The sequence below is a fragment of the Lagenorhynchus albirostris genome, chromosome 19 (assembly GCF_949774975.1).
Source record: "Lagenorhynchus albirostris chromosome 19, mLagAlb1.1, whole genome shotgun sequence".
NCBI lineage: Eukaryota > Metazoa > Chordata > Mammalia > Artiodactyla > Delphinidae > Lagenorhynchus > Lagenorhynchus albirostris.
Window position 1 is genome coordinate 15041181 of NC_083113.1, and position 24474 is coordinate 15065654.

A 24474-nucleotide genomic window follows, 5' to 3' on the forward strand; every position below is an offset into this window, starting at 1 on the left:
AAGGCAAAGGTGAGATGTGACGTTATACTGCTCCCAGAGAATGACCTTTTGTTTTTGACAGCTTTACTCATTTAAAAACAAACACACAAAACCACAAAAACCGTTTTATTATGGAAAATTTCAAACATACCCCAAAGCAGAGAGGAGGGCGTGATAAGCCACCCCACCAGCTTCAACACTATTAACTATTGGCCATTCCTGTTTCGTCTGTTCCCCTACTCCTCCACTTTGTTTCTGGCACAATATTTTAGAATAAATCCCAGACATCAGGCCATTTTACCTATAAATAATTTAGCTTGTATCTCTAGCATATAAGGCCTTCAAAAAAAAAAAAAAGTAACCACGATACCTTTATCATACCCATCTAGATAAATAAGAATTCTTTAATGTCATGTAATACCCCAACTGCATTACATTTCCCCGCACTGTCTCAAAGATGTCTTTTGAAAGTTGACTTGTTCAAATCAGGATCCAAACAAGACCTGTACCCTGCTTTGGCATATATATTTAAGTCTCCACTACTCTACAACCCCCCCTCCTCCATCTTGATGCTATTTACTTATGGAAGGAATGAGGTCACTTGTCCTGTGGCGCTTCTCACTTTCAGGATCTGGCTGACTGTTCCCTGTGGTGTCACTGCACATGTTCCTCTGCCCCCCATGAGTCCTGTCTACTGGTGGTTGTACACAGAGGCTGCACGGTTGTCCATCTGTTTTGTAGTCCACCTGACCAGCCACCCCGCCAGAAAGGAAGTGAAAAAGATGGAGGAGTCACCATGGGCACTGGTGGATTTGGGGGAGGGAATGTCTCTAGAAATCTATGTGATTAATAAATATTGATACTATGAGAGCTGGCAGATCAGCTCCTATTGCTTCTTTGCTGACAGGTCCCCAGTGGCTTCTTACTGCATTAGAATAAAATCCAAATTCCTTCCGCTGGCTCATGAGCCCCACAGGACTGGCCAGTCTCCCTGTTGCCTCTCCCCAGCCCCAACTAAGGGATGTGCCTCTCCCATCACACTGGCCTTCTTTTCTGTTCTGACATATCAGGCCCCATCCAGGATGTGTGGGTATCCTTCCTCGGTCCTTCACCAGGCTGGTTCCCTAACTTGATATTCATTCTTTAATGACGCCTTCCCAAACCACTCTAGGAGCCTTTCTCTGTCACTCTGCTCTCTTCTTTTTCCTTAGAGGTTACCACTAATTGAAATTAGTTTGCTATTTACTGGTTATCTCCATCACTAAATTATCAGTTCCAGAACGGCAGGGCAATCTGTGTTGTTCACTGATGTAGCCCCAGCTCCTGGAATAGTGTCCAGGACACTTGTTCACAAGCGTATGAATGAGCGAACAGACAGCCTCCACCTGACCTGATGTGTTTAGTGCATCCTGACTTGCGGACCTCTGGGGAAGGGAGTTCATTCTTCTTCTGCCCGGCAACATAATGTACTCTGCAGGATCACTTCCCTTTGTCTCTACCCTGAGCTTCTGGAAGATGAAACCCTCAGTGGGGAAGGAAGGGGAAAGTGGATCATGGCCTGTGGCAGAACCTGCTGCTTGTCCCAGCAGCTGTGCCTCTTTCTCCTGCCAACAGTACTGATTTTATTCAGGGCAGCAGAGTGCTGGGTCGGCCTGGGCATCTGACTCAAGGTGACTAACAATTACTTTCCCTTGGAATGTGGAACTGGACATGGCCATTGTGAGTGATGTGACTGACTCATGTGAGTCAGTGAGTGTTGGTGCTTTCTGAGTAAGTGGAAGGCCTCCTGTGTGAGCATGTGTATGAGTGTGTGTGTGTGTGTACGCGCACGTGTACACGTGTAGGAGGCATTTCACAACTCATGCCTAGAGGTATGGAGTTAGCTGGCAGAGAGGCACCGCCGGGGAAGCATGAAGCAGATTCATGGAGCAAAAAGGAAGGGGAGCCTATAGCCTCTGAGAAAGTGAGAACCAGGTGAGGGGAGAGGTGGGGCTGGGGCGCAAAGCGCCCTCTTCCTGGTTCCCCATGAGCATTCCTGAAGGTACCACAGGGAGGCATACAGGGGAGGTGGCAGAGAAGGGGCAGGAAAGTGGAGAGTACCCAGGGTTGGGCTGGTTAGGGGAGATGGAGGCCAGGTGAAGCCGCGGGGACCTGGACAGCAGAGCGTCCTCTAAAGAGGCAGCTGGGCCTCAGCTTCTGCAACCAAGCCTTGCAGGCATGTGGATGCCTGATCATGGGATTTTTCAAGAGAAACCAGAAATCTAGAACTGTATGCAACATCTCCCAGCCTGAAAAACAAAAACAACAGCTACGACAGCAAAAAACTAACATGCAGAGATGACCTCTAAAAGGACTTTCAAGAAACTGCTCATGGTGGTTGCCCCTGGGGAGGGAAACTGGGTATCTTTCCTCTCCACTCCCAGCCCCATCCCTGCTTCATTTGTTTTCTTTAGTACTTACACTCACTTATGTCTCTGATTTATTCCTGGCCTCCCTCCCCCCATAAGAATGTGAGCTCGTGTAACTGATTCACTTTGTTATAAAGCAGAAACTAACACACCACTGTAAAGCAATTATACCCCAATAAAGATGTTAAAAAAAAAAAAAAAAAAGAATGTGAGCTACTGTGTATGTATCCCCAGGATCTGTGTTTTGGAAGAAGGGGCAGAAAGGAGCCTTACTTTTTATTGCACACCACTGGCTACCATTTGCATTACTTACATGTATTCTTAGTCAACAGATGAATTACCAACACACACCACAACGAGGGCCAACAAAGTAAGTATGTGGGCCTGATGTGAGCAGGGGCTGCTGGTTTGTGACTTTCGGTGACTGGTCTTCAGCTTTGCCAGAGATGAGGGCCTGAGGGCAGCCCCAAACTCTGCTGGGCCCCGGATCCCAGGCCAGGCTGGGGTATCCCGACCAGCTGAGGACACTCTTGGCGCCGCTTGGCAGCCCAGCTGTGCCCTTGGGTCAGCCTGGCAGAGGATTAGTCCTTTGAGGTCACGTTTGGGCTGGCTGGGAAACGCAGTGGCCCCGATGCGACCCTGACTTGCTTGTGCAAACACCTCTGACAGATGGGCTTTGCTGATGGCATTTTGTTTCAGCTCAGTCGGAAACCCCCAATTCGCTTTGCTCCCTTCTATGAAAACACACAGATGTTCTTGAGGCCCCGGTCTCTGCACAAATCCCTCCCCGAGCAGGTGCAGCTGAGTCTCCTTGTGACGTTCACAGACTGAGTGTATGATACCCACAGCCTCTCTGGGATTCAGGGACCGGTGCACACTGGTCCCTTTCTAGCTGTCTCTGTTGAACTCCCTCTTCCTAGAAGCACTCTGATCTTCCTGATGGGGAACCTCTTGTTATGAGAGCCAGACTGCCTGGGTTCAGATACTGGTGTGCCACGGACTGGTTACTGAAACTGTGACTCAATTTCAATCCGTAAAATGGGGATAATACCATCTACCTCATGGTCCCTGCTATTATCACCGTTCCTTCGCATATCTTTGGCAGGAGTTCTTCCCCGCAGTTACAGAAGTACAGCCAGGGGTGGGCACAGGACCTCAGCAGAGCATAAAAGGCTGGAGGGTGTCCTGCAGTAGCGGCGGATGTGGATCTGACTTTTCCTACATGTCACTTGCTAGGGGCCCTGGCGTTCCTTTCTTCCAGTGTTGCTTGGCTCCTGCCTGTTTTCTACAATTGCCCCTCTGGCCTCCTGTTGATTCTGTAAGCCACTAATAAATCTGCCTCTGCCCAAGACTGTCAAGCAAGGCTTTTGCTGCCGGCATCTGAGGACCCTGACTAAGACACGGTGCTGTGTGCAAAGAAGGCACGTGCGGATGGTGGAGGGGAACAAATGGGGCCAAGGCCATGGCACAATGAGAAGCAAGCGACAGTGGGTGAGTCAGGTGGGAGGCATTTGGCTGCAAGTAACAATAACATTACCGTCTTGGGCAATGAAGACACTTCATTATCTCATGTAACAAGGAGGCCAGATATGGCAGCTCCACGCTTGGTACAGGGAAATGACGTCAGGCGTTTTCTCTTTCTCCCCCACTGCTGTCCCGCAGTGTGCTGCTGGCTTACATCTTTGGCTTGTGGCCCCGTGGTCACAAGCTGGCAGCCACAGCCATGCCTCTCACTGAACTACTGGCGAGGGGTAAAGAAAGGGATGATGTAAGAGTGTTCTTACCGATCTGACCCTAATCAGGAAGAAGAACATTGCCCCTCCCTCCACAGACATTCTTTTATGTCTCATTGGCCAGGATGTGGTCCCTTATGGCCACTCCAGTTGCCAGAGAAGCTAGTGAAGCCAGCCAGAGTCTATGATCATCCTGATTGCCCGTGGGCCACTGAGGACTCATCCCTGGGGCTGGCCACACTGGTTCCCAGAAAAGGTCAGGGCCTGTTAGAAGAGCAGGCAACTAATGGTGTATCTGTGTAAGAGCTCCCAGACTGTCATTTGTAAAGAAGCTGGGGAACTCTGAGCTGAGAGGATGTTTCCTTACCAGGCCCCCAAAGCCTGGAGGCTAGAACAGCAGGCGGACAGGCCAGCATCATGGCCCCAGTGTCCTGGCTCTGAAGGGCCCTGCTCTGTGGGGTCACAATATCTGCCGGAACCTCACAGAGCAGAGGAAAAGGGAAAAACACAAGCCTTCCAGTGTTAGACATTTGTAGTTTGCTCCCCTAGCCTCCATGACTCCTTTTTCCAACAACAGCCCAGATTTCCCTTTGAGAACCTGCCCGCTCTGACCTCCACCCAATGGGCTAGAGGAGGGCTTCTTCTCAAGGTCAGGAACAAATCACACAACTCAATCAGAACCAGAGACCTAGTGATGTCTTTGCTAGAAGTGCTGGGGCTGAAGACTGTGCTTTTCCCTTTTACCCCGAGCCGGAGAGGATGTGAAAGATGGAATCACTGTAGCCATCTTGTGACCATGAGGGGAGAACCATCTGTGAAAGGGACTGAGAGTTGCAGACAATCTGGGGGCTGTAGTCATCATTTGAGTCTCTACATCAAGCCTGGACCTGAAGCCAACCCGATTCCACTTCCCACCTCTGGACATTTTAGTTACATGACAAAACAACAACAAAACAACACCTGTAACAACAGCTACCACGTATGACCCTTCTGTGGTCCAGGTCCTTGTCTAAGCACCCGACATTTGTTATTTCTCTTAACCCTCACAGCAGCTCCATGAGGTAGATATCATTATTATCTCCAGCTTACACACGAGGAAACAGGAAGGAAGGAATGTGTCCCAGACCATATGACTGTGAGGTGGCAGAGTTGGGACTGACCCCAGCTGCTTCATTCCTGAAGTGAGGCAGTCCTGAGCTCAAGCACCAGCCCTCCCAGTGATCACAGGCAGCCTCCTGCACCTCGTGATTCTCCTTTTCTTCAGTGGTGACACACAATAAATGATCTCCAGATACAACTGCTCTTCTGAGTTCCAAACTCAGGTACTTACCTGCTTACTTGACACCACCATGTCTGTATCTCATATGCACTGCAAACTGAACATTCCCAGCCTGACTCTTGGCCTCTCCCAACCACAAAACTCGCCCCTTCTCAGGACAGTCAGGACGGGCTGAGCTACATTACACTAACAAAGGACCCCAAGTGCTCAGAGGCTTACACAGCAAGGGTTTGTTTCTTGTTCATACTGCATGTCCATCATGGGTTGGCCAAGGGCCCCGCTCATGGCAGCTTTGTTCCCAGTTGAGGGAGTAGCCCTTCACCTGAGACCCTGCCAATCTCAGAGGGAAAAGACATGGTTGAACCATGCAATGGCCCTTAAAGTTCCTGCTCAGGAATGACACATGTCACTTCTGCAAACTACATTTTATTGGCCAAATCAAGACAAGAGATGTCAGCAGGGGGGTACACCAGAATATCTGTCAGAACAGGAATGCAACTGGCCATCTGCTTCCTCTGCATCTCAGCAAAAGGCACTTACTTCCACCCAAGGGCTCAAACTGGAAACGTCAATGTCATCCTTCACACTTCCTCTCCCTCACTCCACACATCCAATTCACCACCCCACGTCCTGTTGACTCTCCCCACAGCATATCCGAATCCATCTTTCTCTCCCACCAGCCCTCTGGTCTGAGCTGCTGTGACTTTCACCGGTTCACTACACCACAGCCTCACTGGTGTCTCTGCTTCTGTTCCTGTGCTCCTAAGGGCCCTTTTCCACACAAAAAAATTCAAAACCTTCCTCTCAGTCCTCCAGGCTCCCTTTCCTCTTCCCCTTGCTCTTAGAGCCCAGGCCACAATGTCCCTCTTTCAGTTCCCCTCACACCCATCTTCCCTGCTGTCTCAGGACCTTTGTACATGCCATTCCTGCTCGCCTTCCTTTACCTAGGTAATTCTTTCTCAAGACTCAGGACAAATGACACTTCCTCCACCTAAGCTTCGTTTTTCACCAACCAGTTCAATCCCCAACCTGAGCCCTCTGCATTTCCCTTTGGTGGTATCTGCATCAATATATGTAAGTAGAGACCCCCCTGGTGGTCCAGGGTTAAGAATCTGCCTTCCAATGCAGGGGACATGGGTTCGATCCCTGGCTGGGGAACAAAAATCCCACATGCCGCGGGGCAACTAAGCCCACGCGCCGCAACTACTGAGCCCACGTGCCTCAACTAAAGAGCCAACGTGCCGCAACCACAGAGCCCACACACTCTGGAGCCTGCCTGCCACAACTAGACAGAAGCCCATGCGCCACAATGAAGAGCCCGCATGCCACAAGGAAGATCTTGCATGCCCCAACTAAGACCCAATGCAGACAAAAATGAATAAATATTAAAAATATATACATATATGTAAGTAATTTACCACGTAATTAATTGTTTGCCATATGTGAAGTGTGTGAGGCACTGAATGTGAGTCACTGCCTGCACCTGTGGCACAAGCCTGACGCACAGTAGACCATTAATAAATATCTGCTAAATAAATGAGTGGATGAATGACTTCATTCTGGACCAGGAAGCACAGTCTCAGTTGGGGTCCATGACCTGAGGGTAGGTAGGGCTTGCTTGGTGCCCAAGTGTGTCTGCCCCTGGGAAGAAGCTGAAAGTAATGTGTTGGGGGGAGAGAGAGTGTCTGTGTGTGTGTGTATGTGTGCTGCCCCTTCACAGGCCTTAGATGAGAGGGTTGCTAAGTAGGTATCCAGGGCCTCCATCCTATATAGCCTCTGTGTCCAGGGCTGCCCTGCTCTACTCCAGATGTTTCTCCTTTATGGAAACATGACCCAGTCATTGTGATGGGGGCTCAGTGGGACCCGTGAGCTCTGGATAGCTCAGCATTGTGGCACCAAGTCTGAGGGCTACTCTCAGAGGCTCACGGAGAACAATGACTCCTCCAGGGACACAGTGGCGATTCAGCAGTTTCGGGGCACATACAAATCATTCATTTGTCCAGTAAGAACTAGTTAGTCCTTGGGCTTCCCTGGTGGTGCAGTGGTTAAGAATCTGCCTGCCAATGCAGGGGACATGGGTCCGAGCCCTGGTCCGGGAAGATCCCACATGCCGCGGAGCAACTAAGCCAGTGCGCTACAACTAGTAAGCCTGCGCTCTAGAGCCCGCGAGCCACAGCTACTGAAGCCTGCACGCCATAACTATGGAAGCCTGTGCGCCTAGAGCCCGTGCTCTGCAACAAGAGAAGCCACTGCAGTGAGAAGCCCGCGCACCGCAACGAAGAGTAGCCCCCACTCGCCACAACTAGACAAAGCCTGAGGGCAGCAACAAAGACCCAACGCAGCCAAAAATAATAAATTAAAAAAAAAAAAAAAGAACTAGTTAGTCCTTAAAACTCATTCATTCATTCACTCACTCATATAACAAACACCTACCACATTCTTTTTTTTTTTTTTTTTTTTGGCCACACTGCAGGGCTTGTGGGATCTTAGTTGCCCGACCAGGGATGAAACCTGGGCCCTTGGCAGTGAAAGCGCGGAGCCCTAACTGCTGGACCGCCAGGGAATTCCCACATCTATCACGTTCTTACAAATCATTCAGTCCAAAAAATTCATTCAGTCAAAAAAAGCACTAAAAACTTATTCACTTATTCACCATTTACTAGGCATGTATAACTCATTTATTCCACAAACACTAAGCACTTAAAATCCATTAATTTATTCAATAAATTTCTTAAAGCATCTACTATGTGCTGTTATAGGAGCTGAAGATATAGCCCTGAGCAGGGCAGACCATGCTCCCCACCCCTTAAGAACTTACTTCCAGTAGAAGGAAGCCAGAGAAATAAGTAAACAAAGACAGAAAACAAGGGAACTTCAAAGGGTAGTCAGCCATATAAAGAAATAAAATGTAATGCTGTGACAGGTTGGGAGGAGGTCCCACCCTGAAGGCTCAGAGAGGGGGTGCCCTCTGACCTGGGGTCTGCATCAAGAGAGGGCGCCTGCCATGCCCCAGGTGTGCTGATGAGCGAGGCTGACGTGCTGGGGCAGGAAAGCTGGGAGCGGCCCATATATAAGGCTCTCTTGGGTTGTCTGAGACGGTGGTTCTCTCCCCCAGCTGTCCATTAGAGGCACCGGGGAGCTTAATAAAAATACAGGTGTTCACACCCCACCCCTAGAGAGTCTGGATCAGCTGGTTTGGGGTGGCGCCCAGGCCTGAGTGTCTTTTTTTTTTTTTTTTTTTTTTTCCGGTTGCGGAGCGCAGGCTCAGCAGCCATGGCTCACGGGCCCAGCTGCTCCGCGGCATGTGGGATCTTCCCGGACCGGGGCACGAACCCATGTCCCCTGCATCGGCAGGCGCACTCTCAACCACTGCCACCAGGGAAGCCCCTGAGTGTCTTTTAAAAGCTCTGCAGCTGATTCCAACATGCAGCCAGGGCTGAGGAGAGAGGAAGAAATGGACAGAGCAAAGAGAGGAGCATCTGACACCAAGTCTCGAGAGGCCGCAAATGTCAGAGGGAGTGAGCACACTGGCCACAGCGGGCCCAGGCAGAGGGGCAGGAGGGCAGGTGTGCGAGAGGCCCTGGAGGGGGTGTGGTCTGGGGAGGACCAGGTGGTTCACAGGCTGGATGCTGCTGAGAGGGTCACCTTTGGTGACAATTACTGGTCTGAAGGGCACTGTGACCACTGCAGGAGGTATTTCAGGGGACTGCCGCTCCAGGGAGCCTTGTCCACGCCCCTCGCCCCCGGTGCTGCTGGCCAGCACGCCTCCCGCCAGCCCCTCCACACCCCAGGCAGAATCACCTTTGTCCTCCCCTCCCTGAGCTCCCAGGGCTCTGGACTACAAGAGTTAGCCCACAGGATTTTTAAGCCTCTGAGTATCTTTTGCTCTCCTTAGACCTTGAACAGCTCCAAGTCTGTCGTGGACTGAGGTCTAATGTTTGTTCTTGCCACATGGGTTGGGTAGAGGGGAGGAATGATATGGTGGTGATGCTTATAACAATAAGGCCAATACTTATGAGCTCTCCTGATGGGCCAGGTACGGGGCTACCCTCGTGGGGTGCATTAACTTGTGTGTCCCTATTAAGTAGGGACCCTAGCATGCCCGTGTTACAGATGAGGCAAGGGTAACATGGCCTAGTCACACAGCTGGGATTCAAACCTCGACAGTCTGGCTCCCACAGTCTGGCTCCCACACCTATGCTCCAAATGAAAGATACAGCAGGTCCAATGGGTGTGTTGTGTGAATACATGAATGACGCAAGTATCTTTGAAATCAATTCATAAGGACAAAGCTCTGGAATGTCAGCAACACCCCAGCAGATTTCAGATTAAGAATCTGTTTCCTCCCCGCTATATCTTTCCCCACTTTATTGGAAACCTGAGCATGCACAGGACCACTTTAGAGCTCCCCCAGGAAACAAGGTGGATGGAAATCTCAGAAATCTCATTAGAAAGTATCATGGCAGAGACTGCTCCATCAGCCCAAAGAACAACGAGCAGGGCCTTGACCGTGGCCATATACTACTGTGATATGTTTCGTATGCTCAACAACTCTGACACCCGATGTGTGGGTTTTCCGTACCAAGCAATTCTCGTAGGGCTGGGTGTCCCACAATTTAACTCAATCCTGACACTAACTACCCAGAGTGAGCACAAACCCCACAGGTAAAGGGCTCAGTCCCATAAGACTGTCCCCACTTCAGACCCCAACTGCAAGCAGTGGGTCCCTAGGTTACCCACACTTCTGTCTGACTTGGCTACAAATCAGAGGTTCCCATGACCCCCTCCTCAAGTTCAATAATTAGCTATAACAGCTCACATAACTCAGGAAACACTACTTACTACTCCTGGTTTATTATAAAGGATACAGATGAACAGTCAGATGAAGAGATACACAGGACGAGGTCTAGAAGGGTCCTGAGTGCAGAAGCTTCTGTTCCTGTGGAGTTTGGGGTGTGCCGCCCTCCCAGCATGTGCATGCATTCACCAACCTAGAAGCTCTCTGAACCGTGTTGTTTAGGGCTTCATGGAGGTTCTGTTATGAAGGCCTGATGGATTAAATCACTGGCTATTGGTGATTTAATCTGCAGCCCCTCTCCCTTGCCAGAGGTCAGGAGGGTGGGGCTGAAAGTCCCAAGCCTCTAATCACGTGGCTGGTTCCTCTGGCAACCAGCCCCATCCTGAAGATATTCAGGGTTCCACCAAGAGTCACCTCTTTAGCATAAACTCAGGTACGGTTCAAAGGAGCTTATTTTGAATAACAAAAGACGGTATCACCCATATCTCTCAGGAAATTCCAAGGGTTTTAGAAGCTCTTGTGCCAGGAACCTGAATGAAGACCAAAATATTTTTCTCATTATATCACAGTATCACGCTGTGAGAACCTGCACTTTCATATTTAATGTCAGAGCCCAGCGGATGGGTGTTTCTAATTTAAACTTTCCCAGGCATCCAGGAGGGCACCACATTCCTACCTAGGAGTCAAGGGCAGTCCCCACAGGGGCAAGGGCAGCCATGTACAGCTATTACGCTCAAAACAGGTGAGGGTCCCACACAAGTCAGAGTTAAATCGGTATCGGTTTTTTCCCCTTGGGGAAATAGGAAGAATGAACTGGAATTATGCATTGAAAATGTAGGTGTGCATATTGTTTTTATTTGTATCCAGCAATCCCCCTTCTAGGAATCTCTTCCTCGGATATTCACCCCAGTCTTTCTCGCACCTTGAAAGACAGACTCAAGGTGGTTCAACTGCAGGGGTGCTCACACTGCCGCACTGCTGTAATATGGAAGCGCTGGGAACAGCCCCAGTGCCCACGAGCAGGGGATGGGTTAAGTGAACTGGGTGCCTCTATTCCAGGGAAGGTGCCGCAGCTGTGACAAACAGTGAGGTAGTACCACGTGGTGTCGTGCATGCAGACTGTCCACACGGCCTGAAGGGAATGAGCATGGCTCATACTTACCGAGTGCTTACTGTGCACCAGGTGACATGCTTACACACATTCACCCATTTAATCTTCATGACGAGCCTGAGGGACCATGCTCATTTAAAGCCAATGCAACTCAGTCCAGAGAGGCTGAGTAACTTGCCCAAGGTCACTCAGCTAGAATCCAGTAGCACTGGGATTTGAACCAAGGCTATCCAGCTTCCTACCTTATACTCTTTTACTCTATGCTGCCACTTGGGAAGGAAAAGCAGCAAGTTGTGGAATAGTTTGTGTAGCATGACCCCATTTGGTTTAAATAAGAGGGGGACAGATTTTGTTAGTGTGAGTGTGTATATACATAAATTCTATAAAACGTACAAGAAAGGGTCTAGGAAGACATCCACCAAACCATTAAAAGTGGTTACTTCTGGGCTTCCCTGGTGGCGCAGTGGTTGAGAGTCCGCCTGCCGATGCAGGGGACACGGGTTCGTGCCCCAGTCCGGGAAGATCCCACGTGCCGCGGAGCGGCTGGGCCCGTGAGCCATGGCCGCTGAGCCTGCACGTCCGGAGCCTCTGCTCCGCAACGGGAGAGACCACAACAGTGAGAGGCCCGTGTACCGCAAAAAAAAAAGAAAAAAGGATGCTTCCTGAAGTACAGGCACATGCACCAGGCCCACCCAGGAGCTGCAGCCATGCTCGTGGAGTGGGGATACAGTGACAGAGCTGGGCTATGGGCCTCTGTGGTCAGGGGAGCCCCTTCTGGGAAGACTTAATCAGGGGCACAACCCCTGCTCCAGGGAGCTGGACATCCCTCGAGGGATCTCCTGGCTCTAGCCAGGCCCAATGTCAAGCCACATGCACTGGTATGGCCGTGCCGTTTATTTTGATATTGAAGCTTTTTGGTCTACGGCTGCTGCCTCGAAACCCCGAGTGTTCCTGCTATCACTGTGTGGGGCAACGCTGGGCCCACAGAGGCTTCCAGGACCCCACTTCTGAGGCTGCTCTCGTGGCTGCTGCTGCCCAGGTCGGACTGGTGGTTAAATATTCAGTACGTTCCCCCGCGGGGCTCACTCCTGTGGCCAGGCCAAACTTCCTTTAGAAGATGGTTGTCTTGTCAGCTTGGAGCCTGACTTGCTAACTAATCCCAGCTAATTGCCACTGAAACCTGCTAAGATCACATCTGTTGGGTCTAGAGATTAAATCAATATTTGACAATCTTGATTAAACAGAGCCAGGGAATCCTTGGCAAAGAACATCTGTTAAAGCCCTGTTCTTTCCATCCTGCTCTTGGGGGGCCAGGCCGGAGGTGTCTCGGGCTCTGCCTGTCCTCACCTGAGGACGACTCTGGGGTGAGGGGCGGGGAGCAGTGGAGCCCACCAGGGACACCGCGGCCAGGAAGGCTCCCCGTGGTGGGAGGGGAGGGGCGTGAGGGGGACACACATAGCTGGGCCTTGTTATCCTGGGTGGCACCCAGCTGCCAACAGTAACCATCCTAACTGCCCCCCTCCCCCATCCAGAGTGCCAGGCCCCCCTGCAGAGTCCGTGCCACAAAACACTGAATTCAAGTTTCCTAGTGACCAGTGGAGGCAGTGTTCTCATCACCTCCATTTCAGCAAGGTTCTGAGAGGGGACATTACTTGCCCAAGTTTGGAGGAGCAGGGGTCTGAACCTGGGTCTCAGAACCCTGAACTCTGACTCACTCCAGAGTCTGTCCTGAGACCACTCACGGACAGGAGTCCAAGTTGTCAAAAGTGAGAGCAAAATCTGGCACTTACGGAGCCAGGAGCCCAGGCTGGAGGCCTGCTCCCATGGTCCAGTTCCCTCAGCTACACTTAACAATGGCAGCCCCGCTAAGAAGCACTGGCCTCACACCTGGCCCTAACTCAACCCATGCGGCCTCCCAGGGGGAAGGCTCTACCATTCTGCCCCACACTGCAGAAAGGAACACTGAGGCTCAGAGCGGCAAGTTACCTGTTTGAGATCACCCAGTGAGGGAAAAGGCAGAGGTGGGGCTCGAACCCAGGTGGGTGACTCTAAGGCCATCGTAACTACTGTCATCTCTAAAAAGCAGGGATAGAGCCGTGAACATGGTGGGTCTTTGATAAATGCCTGCCCTCTGTCCCTGGGTAATTTTATGGCAGAAATTAGGTTTCTGCTCTGGAGTCAGATCTCCTGGGATTAAATCCCAGCCCCAACGCAGACCAGAGAGGATAACAGTGCCACCTCACTGGACTGCTGGAGGAGCCCAAGATGATTCCCATAAGGCCCCACTCCCCACAGTAATGGCACATAATAAGCACTCGTACGTCCTCATCCAGGATTAAAGAAAAATACAAAACAGAACAGAACACAATAAAAATGAAGACAAAGCAGCTGCACTCAAAGTACCTTCATGGCGGGAGGGGCGATCAGACACCCAAATGCCTGCAGCCACTGTTAATCTCTCTATCCCTAGGTTCACAGCAGCGCCGAGATCAGGGGAAGCCCTCCACAGTCCAGGGAGTCCTGGATTTCCTGAGTCCATAAAAAAAAACACCCCAAAACCAAAACCAACCAGACACCCAGTCAGCCACCAAGCCAGAGAGCCGACTAACCAACCAGCCACCCAGCAAGTCAGCCAGCCAACTGGTCCCATGCTTCTGTGTCTCTGCTCTACCTCTCTGTGTCCCTGTTCCCGTCTCTCCATGTCCCTGCCCTTGTTCCTCTGTGTGTCTCTCTCACACATGTGCATGCACAGATGGCCACACCACAGCCATGCACGTCTCAGGCCCAAGTCACAATCCCATGTTAACTCACCACTGGTCATGTGCTCCAGGCCGGCAGCCTCTGCCTGGTCCCTCTGTTAACTCCCTTCCAGATTCCAAGTTCCCAACATCTGCAGGCCAAGACCATATATATGTATATATATCCAGTCTCACCCCCCGCCTGAAGTATACAATCTTACAAGGAAACTGGCTGCTTTAATCAGAGAACAAACTCAGAAATCCCAAGAAGTAATTTAGAAGAATGGCACACCCTCTTACCAAAAAAAAAAAAAATTAGTATTAAAAAAAAAAACCCAGCTACCTATTTTATATCTATATAGCCACCTAGGTCAACACAGAGCTAAAATCTGAAAGGCTGAGCTCCAGCTGTAAGCAGTTACCCCAGGGAGGGGAGTGGCGTGTGTGTACATGTGATCATCCTGTCCTAGACCCTGAAGCTCCCAAACTTCCCGAAGTCACATACCTCCACTGACACAATCGCAGACCACCTGTACTATTATTTACTTAACAGACCACCTGTACTATTATTTACTTAAGATGGTCCTTTCAACCAACTCGTTTATTAAAGCCTTAATAATATCAGTGTTGGAGTCATTATTTTTTTCTAATACTCATCAAACAAAATGCACAAACATGAGAATTCGTAAGGCTTGTCTGTACATCAATGAAAACGAGCTTTAATACCAGAAATGCACTGATATCAAAACCAGGAGGCAGCTCCCAGACATGATCCTGAGCAAAAAAAAAAGCCAGACGCGGAACGTAATATGGGTTATGATTCCACTTCTGTAAAGTTCAAAAACCGGCAAAATGGAACCATGTTATGCAGGGTTGTTCACACAGGTGACCCAACTTCGAAAGCAAGAAATGGCGAACGGAAGTCCTGAGAGTAGTGGCTTCTGGGGGAGAGAGTGGCTTCTGCGGGTTCTGGCAAGATTCTCTTCTTGATCTGGGGGTTACAGGAATGCTTGCCTTGTAATTATTTGCTAAACTGTATATTTACATCTGATGTACTTCCCTGTGCATGTGTTACATTTCCCAGTAACAAAGTTTTTAAACGTCTTTTGCATTGTATGAATTGGTTTTTAAAATGAGATCGTACTCTTGTATTATATATGTAATTTTTAAAAACAGGTAAACAATTTAAAAGTCTCAGTTGTTTGATCTTTGCAGACCCACTTTGAAGACCTGAGAATCAGTTTCATGCCTTTGTGTGCAGTGCATACAAACACACACACACACACACACACACACAGAGCCATCCCAGTCACTCTCACTCTCCTGGCTCACTTTCTCTGCTATAAAAGGTTTCCACTTCCCAGAACCTGCAGGGCCACATCGCCTGTATGTACACAAACAACCTGGGCAGGCTGGGGGAACGTGTACTTCCTCCTAGCCCCAAGGTGGGGGCAGGGGGCAGGCAAGGAGGGCAGGGTTATCTCATAGCAGCAGTTTCTGGACAACTCACCAAGTGACAGCAGGGGACAGAGTGGGAGGGACTGGCGCCCACCTGAGAAATACAGGAGGGCTTCCAGGGCATACGGCTATGGGGCCAGGCTGCCGTAAGGAGCATGCATGCCAGCCCTGCCCCTGCAGTGATACCACTGAGAACTAGAAGGGCTCCTGACCCTAGACTGGGTACCCAGCCTCCTCTCGGGCCCATGGACTGGCTGACAGTTGGGGAGGGCCTGCTGCTCTGTTTGAACAACACTGTGATCAAACATCCTGCCCCAGGACTGCACGCAGGATGGGTACTCAGACCAAGGCCAATGCAGAGGAAGACAGGCTGGAAGGGGGCACCGGGCCCTTAGGAGACTAGGGCGGGGGCTCTCTGTGAGCTCAAAGGAAGCCAGGACACTAGGAAATCAGCAACTCACTTCCAGGACAACAAACTTTTTTTTTTTTTTTAAATGGTCACAGTTGGTGGAAACCTTTTAGAGGCAATCTGGCAACAGCTTTTAAAAATGTTCTTACCCTCTGAACCAGCAGTGCTGCTTCTGGAAATTGATCCCAAAGAAATTCATGGCATTGGTTATAAAGGGGGGGAAAAAAAAGGTCCAACTTCAACGTCCAACAACAGAATGGTTAAATAAATTACCGCACATCCTTATGACATTAAGGATGCAGTCACAGAAAAAAGATTGGAAAAAAACCTCTGAAATGTTCACTGGGGTTACGTTTTGGTGCTGGGACTACCAGTGATTTTTGAAAACGTGTTCTTTATACCTTCCTATATTTTCCCAAATTGCCTTTAATGAACATGTTTTCAAAATCAAGGGGAAAAAGCAGTAAGTTTTCATTCATTTAATTGATTTCCATTCATTAGATGAATGTTTCCTGAAATCTGACTATGTAATAAAGCAGCGAATGAGGTAGCCCCTCTCTGCCCTATGGCTGGAGGGGGAGACGCATATAAATTAAGTGCCCTTACCAAATACGCATGTCAGCATAAACAATGCAAAGAAAGGATAAACTGACAGAGGACAGGAACAGGGTGTGGTTGGTCAAGGAAGGCTTCTCAGAAGCAGTGGTGTTTAAGTCCTGAAGGATTCGAAGTTGAGCAGGGAAAGGGGTGGTAGCAGGTGAGGGGTACAGATGAACAGCAAGCGCAAAGACCCTGGAGTATTTAGGAGTCGGGAGTTGCCCTCCATTGCAGGTTTAGGAGGCAGTGACCCGATCTGCCTGCCGCGTAGCTGATTAACCCGATGAGCAGCACAGTGTAGTCCCACTGGGAGCTGGGGTAGCCGTCCCTGGGAAGCGCAGGAGTGGCCTGGCCCAGAACAGGGGTGGTGCTGACATAAAGAAGCAGGTAGACTGGAGACGATTTGGTTGTTTCCTCACATGAAGAGGAGCTCCAGGGCATTCAGTCCTAAACGGAGTACCAGGTGGGTACAGGTCAGAGAGATGCAGGTCACCCCTCCTGCTCTCACACCTACACTGCTCAGACCAGAGGGGAACACAGATGAACAAATGAGCCATTACAGGGCAATGTGTTTGGGCTGACAGTCACCTGGTAGGGCTGGACTCAGCTTTAAGAAATCTGACAGTTTTCCAAACAAAAGCCAGTCCCCGCCCTCTTACTAAGTGGGATGTATTTCAAAATCCTTCCCAGCCAGGCTTCCACAAGTGTGCTGCTCAGCTGACCTTAAGGCAAGGAGAATCACTCCCAGGGGGCAGATGAGGAAACTGGGCAGAAAGTGGTTGTGCTTCTTGATAACAAGAGCAAGAACTCAGGCCTTCAGTGTGAGAATACTGTGACCCTCTACCCGGGCCTGCTCCCGTGTTAAGCACGACACTGAATGCTTCATGCTCATGGCTGCATGGACATCACTGCTGGTTGTCAAATCCAAACCCACTGTCCTCTTCCTCCTTGAGAGAAGTCTGAATTTGTTTGGAGCAGCAGGATGCCCATCCAAAAAGCTTGCTTTTGCAGGTTCCCTTGCAGCTATGGCTAAATATGGGTCCCATTCTGGCCAACGAGAGGTTAAGCCGAAGTCTGCTGGGGATGGGCGAAGGGGCCTTCTGGTAAAGCTACTGCTTTCCAATAAAAAGAAGCACAACCGTTGCATCATTCTCCTTCCTGGAATGTGGATACCATATCTGGAGGTGTGGCAGCCATCTTGTAATCGTGAGGCTGATTTGAGGACGGCAGCACAAGGATTCAGACGGAGCCCATTCTCCCAGCCAGTGGCTCTGCCCTGGTCCACCCACACTCCCTTTCCTTCTCATGTGCAACAGAGACTAGTTGCCTTATTTATGTCGCTGCTCCCTGGCTTTCTGTTACTTGTAGCAGAGTACAATCTTGACTGATAGAGGTCCTACCCAGATCCTCATTTTACAGATAAGGAAATAGAAGCTCTGCGAGGGAGCGAGGGAGTGTCACTAGCCCAAGGTCACATAGAGCCCGGAAGAGATGAGGCTGGAATGTGAGCCTGTATTCCTAACCACTTCATAGTAGCTCCTTGAATCCTACTGAAGAATACTAGCTTTGGAGAAAACTTGGCTTCAATTCACTTCTCCATTTAGTAGTTTGTTTGCCCATCTCCCCCTCACTGGAAGCATGCGCTCCCTCCGCTCCGCTTGCTCTCTGCCACCTAGAACAGCACTGGGCTGGTGGCGGGTGCTCAAACCCCGCCCCCCCCCCAAAAGAGCAATGACCGAATGCATGGCAAGATGGAGTGACTCTTCTGGAAAATGGGAACGCCACCACTGGCTTCACAGGAGGCTGTGAGGGTTCAATGAGGGATGAATGGAAAGCACAGGGCATGGTGTCCAGTTAGTGCCCAATAACTGGTTCCATTATTACCATCACAGGGGTATTACGTGGCTCTCCTCTTCCAAAGACCTCTCCTCGTGACCAAAAGGGTTCATCAACTCTAGAGGATTCTTTTTTAAAACTTGGACACAAAAATGATTTCTCTACACAAACTAGCTATAACTCACAGGCCAAATACCCACAGCATTCCCCACGAATTCCCAGCTGCTCTGTAACGGGAGCAGCCTCCTCACCTCCCAGCCTTGGCCTTGGCCTTGTATTCTGCTTGCAGTAACTGCTGTGTACACCAATCCTTCCTCTTCCTTAGGCCAGTTCCCAAGCCACCTCCTGGGTGAGGCCTTCTCTGATTTCCCCAGCCCATCTGGCACTGCCCCTCAGGAAAGTTACTGGGGCCCCGCCTGGCCCATCCGCTGCCTGATGTGGTGTCTGGAAAGGCCGACTGCCTGGCATGCCTGTTGGGTGCTGTATGTACGTGCACCAGCGCCCCCACAGAGCAGCTCCTGTGGTCTTGGGGTCTGTATCGACTCTCCCAGGAGTGCTGGCACCTTGAGGACGTGCTCAAGTCCATCTAATGAACAGGAGAATGGATAATCACGCTGCCTAATGTTTATATGGGGCCTATTATGTGCCCGGCATTGTTCTAAGCACTTTATGTGTATTAGCTCATTTGATCAGCACAACAATCCCTTTTTTTAAATTAATTAATTATTTATTTAATTCATTTTGGCTGCGCCAGGTCTTAGTTGTGGCATGCGGACTCTTAGTTGCGGTATGCACGCGGGATCTAGCTCCCCGACCACGGATTGAAGCCGGGCCCCCTGCATTGGGAGCACAGAGTCTTACCCACTGGACCACCAGGGAAGTCCCGGCGCAACAATCCTTTGAGAGAGGTACTATTATCAACCCTACTTTACACATGAGGAAATTGAGGCATAGAGTGAGGTAACTTGCCCAAGGTCACACTGTTGGTTAATGGCAAAGCTGGGTTCAAATCCTGAATACTGACTCCAGAGTCCATGCTCTTAACTTCTAGGCTCTCTTCCCTCGTTGTATGAATAAATGTACAAATGTCCACGGCATGAAGAGAGCCACCTGGGGCCAGGCTTGAGTGGAAGGCAAAGCTCACTATTTTCCCCCTAAGCCAGAACAAACACTCTCAACCGGTCTCCCCGCATTCCAACCCCCTTCTTCTTTGCTAACCTGCCAATATTGAGGCTGAACACCAGACACTCACTTTTCCAGCTGAGAAGTCTGCTAGAAGGTACGAATCCTTCCTCATAAAAGAGCAGTACCATGGTCCTAGCTGGCTCCCTGCTTTCTGCCTCATGGCTGTGTTACCTGGAGCCCCAGCAACCACCTTGCAACCATGAGGAAAGGTCAAGATGATTTCAGGAGCACGCACTTGGGGCCCTGACAATGTGCAGCTGTGGAACCAATCCCAGAACTGCCTTTTCTCTGGACTTTCTGGCTGAATAAGCCACTGTGAGTTGAGTCTGTGTTACTTATATACCAGGTTGAGATATAAACTATTTAGAACCCCATATGGCACAGGCAACAGGCAATCAGAACAGGCGGCGGCTGGTGAACATCAGCCTTGCCTGTATCTGATTACTCGAACGGGAGCTCCTTGAGGGCTGGGATCAATGCCAGGGGTGTGCACTGTTGTGTCTCAGCACCAGCACAGTGCCTGGCACAGCGGGCACACAGGCAACATGTGGTGAACGATCCTGAATGATGTCTCTGGAGAGCGTATACTGTGTTGGGAGCACAGGCACTACGGTCTGATTGCCAACTACACTACCTCCCAGCTCCAAACAGGGCACTTCATCTCTCTGAGCTTTAGTTTCCTCATCTGTGAGCCTTCCGGAGGAAACATCAGTATCCATACGTGTGGAGCACTTAGCGCAGGACCTGGTGTGACGCCAGGGATGCATGGTAGCTTCTATCAGCCTCTTTTATCCTCTCAGTTTCCTTGCCTGGCGAATGGCTACCATGATCTGTCTCTGCTCTAATGAGATAAAATCTGAAAAAGTACAGTATAAAGCTTCCTACAAGCAAACGTTAATTCTTATTTTTGACTTAGTGCAGTGTGGCAGTTAAGAGCATGGATTGTGAACTCAGGCTGCCTGGGTTTGAATCCCAGCTCTGCCATGTGACCTTGGGCAAGTCACTTAACCTCTTTGTGCCTCAGGTTATCTCATCTGTAAAATGGAAATAACAAAAGTACTTCTCTCACGGGGTTGACGTGAAGATTAAGCAAGTTAATATATAAAGCTCTGAGGGCAGCGCCTGGCACAGGTCACCACCAAGAAGTGTTAGCTGCTATCACCACTACTGGTATATGGACTCCTGGTACACCACTTCCTAGATGTGTGACCTTGGGCAAGTTACTTAATCCTCTGCCTTTCTCCTAAGACGGGGCTACTAGTAATACCTCCTTCATAGGATTATTATGCGAATTAAATAAGTTAATCCATGTGAAGTGTCACGTACTTGAAACCAGGCCCGCTTTATAAGAAGGGCCCAGTGGATGTTGGCGATCCTCATCATTTCTGAGTGGGGGCTCTCTTGTGTGACACTTGTATTTAGCCCTCACATTGCTGTTTAACTTCCTTGTCTGCAGATCTGGCACGACCCCTCCCCCCCAAGGCTCCCCACCTCCAGGGAACCATCAGCTCCAGGAGGGCGCACAGCACACCCTGCCCCTCCCACAAGCCCAGTGCCCAGCTGGGTGTGCAGCTGCCCGCTAAATGTCCGCTGGCGTTGCTCAGTGGTGTGACACTCCTCTGGCCTCTCTCCTGGCCCAGGACACAGGCACCTCACGCAGGGGCTCCCTGAGAACACCACACCATCCATAACTCTCCCATCAAGAGGAGCCGCTCTGCTTGTGGGCACAGGGTGTCCTCAGGAGGGCCTTCCTTATGTCACGGCACACGATCCTCTGACCCGGAACAAAAGCAAGTGTCTGCTCTGAGCGTGGGATTGGGAAGCTTGGAGAGGATTCCTCCAGCAAAGGAAGAACGTGTAACCATGGGCAAACAGCCTGGAGCCTCCCAAGGGAGGCCTGTCCCAGGCAGCAGTGACCACAGAGCTGCCGCAGTCTTCCCTGGCAACCAAGGGACCACAGTGTCTGAGATGGTGCTTATCCCTAAGCGACGTGCCCCTGACCAGGTCATTTAGACCTCTGGCTTTCTCGTCTATAAAATGGGGTCAGGGACTTCCCTGGTCGTCCAGTGGCTAAGACTCCACGCTACCACTCCAGGGGACTCAGGTTCAATCCCTGGTCGGGAAACTAAGATCCCGCATGCCACACGGCGCGGTCAATAAATAAATAAATGAATAAAATGGGATAAACTTCCCTGATTGACCCATTGCCTGACCTGCTCCGGATCACAGAGAACTACATTTCCCAGAATTCTGGCTAGGTTCCACCAATGGGCGTCAATGGCACAAACCTGGATGGTGGAGGAGGCGAGAAGCCAGGATGGTTCTCCCTCTTGTCCCTCCACCTTGGACAGCATCTCGGGTAGGACGTGCCTCCCCACTCCCCTCAAAGCCCTGGGAGCTGGTAATAACCCCTCCCTCTTGCATCCCTCCAGCTCTGGTTGCTTGCCCCTCTGCCCCTGTTTGGCTTCTCTGCTCCTCCATCACTAATTTAACCAAATTCTCTATGTTGAATTCCCTCTGCCTGAAACACCTAGAGTGGATTTTGTTTTCCTGACAGATACACCTGCCTTGACTACATTTTAGGAGCACCTGATAATGAAAGGAGACGATATACTTGGAAAGTGAAGAGCACCACGCAAAGCAAGGATTATCTTATGGAAACGCCTCTCTTCCATAATGTACAGGGCGCGTTAAGGGTGTGGAGTTTAAAATGCCCCAAATGAAATGATACAGTGTTTGAGATTTGCTTCAAAATAATCCAGAGACAGGGGGATGGATGAAGCGAGCTTGATGGTGTGATGAAAACTGTGGGATTTGGAGACAGGCTCTGTACACTCTTCTTACTACCACTGTATATGTTTGAAATTTTCCATTAATCAAAACCAACACATACGGGCTTCCCTGGTGGTGTAGTGGTTAAGAATCCACCTGCCAATGCAGGGGACACGGGTTCGAGCCCTGGCCCGGGAAGATCCCACATGCCGGGGAGCAACTAAGCCCATGCGCCGCAACTACTGAGCCTGTGCTCTAGAGCCCACGAGCCGCAACTACTGAGCTCGTATGCCACAACTACTGAAGCCCGCGCACCTAGAGCCCGTGCTCCGCAACAAGAGAAGACACTGCAATGAGAAGCCCGCCCACCGCAATGAAGAGTAGCCCCCACTTGCCGCAACTAGAGAAAACCCGCGCACAGCAACGAAGACCCAACGCAGCCAAAAATAAATAAAATAAAGTTATTAAAAAAAAAAAAACAAAAACCCAACACGTAAGGGAAAACTGGTCCCTATTCTGTTGTTGGGGGTACAAACTGGCAGAACCTTTTTTGAAGGTAATTTGTCAATTAGATTAAGACCATGCACGTCTGTGGATCCAGTGATTCCAAAACGAAGAGAAATGCTGGCCCAAGAACCCAAAGCTGCCTGGACAAGGCCCCCCAGCTGCTTGAGACAGAACAAAATGAAGGCAACCTGAAAGCCCCTCACTAAAGAACTGATTAAATGCATTTTGATAAATCCATATAATACAACCCCAGGAAGCCATTAAAAAGAATGAGGGCACATCTAACATGCTGATAGGGTAAAATGCCCAAGAGACATTGATAAGGGACAAACCAAGCCGTGGAGAAACAGTATTATCACATATATACACACATACATATATACATTCATACATACATATATATAAAAGTATGTGACCTCTGGAGGAAAAAGTCTGATAAATAGTAATAATAATATCTACAAATATGAATCTAGCATTTACCACGTACCAGCACTTTATATATGTGTGTGTGTGTGTGGTGTGTGTGTGTGTGTATATATATATATATACATAAATATGTATATATATATACATGTATGTTACATATCATCTTCAGAAAACCCTATAAGGTAGATCCAATTACTGTCTCCATTTTACAGATAAGGAAACTGAGGCACAGAATTGTCAAAGATACATGTTGAAGTCCTAACCCCCAGTACCTCAGAATGTGACTGTATTTGGACATAAAGCCAAAGAGGTAATTACACACACAGAGACACGACCATGTGGAGAGACAGCAACAGGGCGGCCACCAGCAAGCCGAGGAGAGAGGCCTTGGAGGAAACCAACTCTGCTGGTACCTTGATCCTGGACTTCTAGCCTCCAGAACTGGAAAAAAAAACTGTTGTTTAAACCACCCACTCTGTGTTTTTTTTGTTATGGCAGCAATAGCAAACTAATATAACTAGGTCACACAGCCAGTCGGTGCTGGAACCAGGATTTGAGCCCAGGCCGGCAGGGCTCCAGAGCCCATACCCTTAACAACATGGCTGACACAGCAAACCCTTTACCATGGTTGTTTTACCTCCAGAAAGTGAGACTGGGGGTGGGGTACAGGGAAAGGAGGAGTGAGACTTCGGATTTTTCCTTCATAGGCTTTTATAATGCTTTATAATTTCTTAAGATATATCATAGTTTTAAAAATTAAAAACCAGTTACATGGAAATGAACATATACCACCCAACTCAAATGTGGGAGGAAGGAGTATATCTAGACCTGATTTGTCTTTTACAAGTTTCACTGTCTCTCATGGTTCCTAAGGAGGCACCACAGAGAAGCCAAAAGTGCCTGCACAGGCAGACATTCTGATGTGATGAGAAGAAGAGAGGATAAAATATATGAATCTTTAGAAACCTTTTTTTTTTTTTTTTGCCGCACCGTGCAGCTTGTGGGATCTTAGCTCCCTGACTAGGGATAGAACCTGGATCCATGGCAGTGAAAGCCCGTGTCCTAACCACTGCGCCACCAGGGAAGTCCCTGTCCTAAGTGCTTTATATATATTATCTTGTTAAGTCCTCAAAATATTTTAGGATATAGATCCTATTACCATTCCTGTTTTCTATTTAAGGAAATTCTGAGGCTCAGAGAGGTTAATTCACTCGCTGGGTTAAATGGCAGGGTCAGGA

At 49.6% G+C, this 24474-nt stretch overlaps 1 protein-coding gene across 16 annotated transcripts in view; it reads right to left on the reverse strand.

The window, feature by feature from the left end:
- Positions 1-24474, reverse strand: part of SIPA1L3 (signal induced proliferation associated 1 like 3) — a 237685-nt gene that overhangs the window by 98608 nt on the left and 114603 nt on the right. The gene's annotated exons all lie outside the window — the stretch shown is intronic.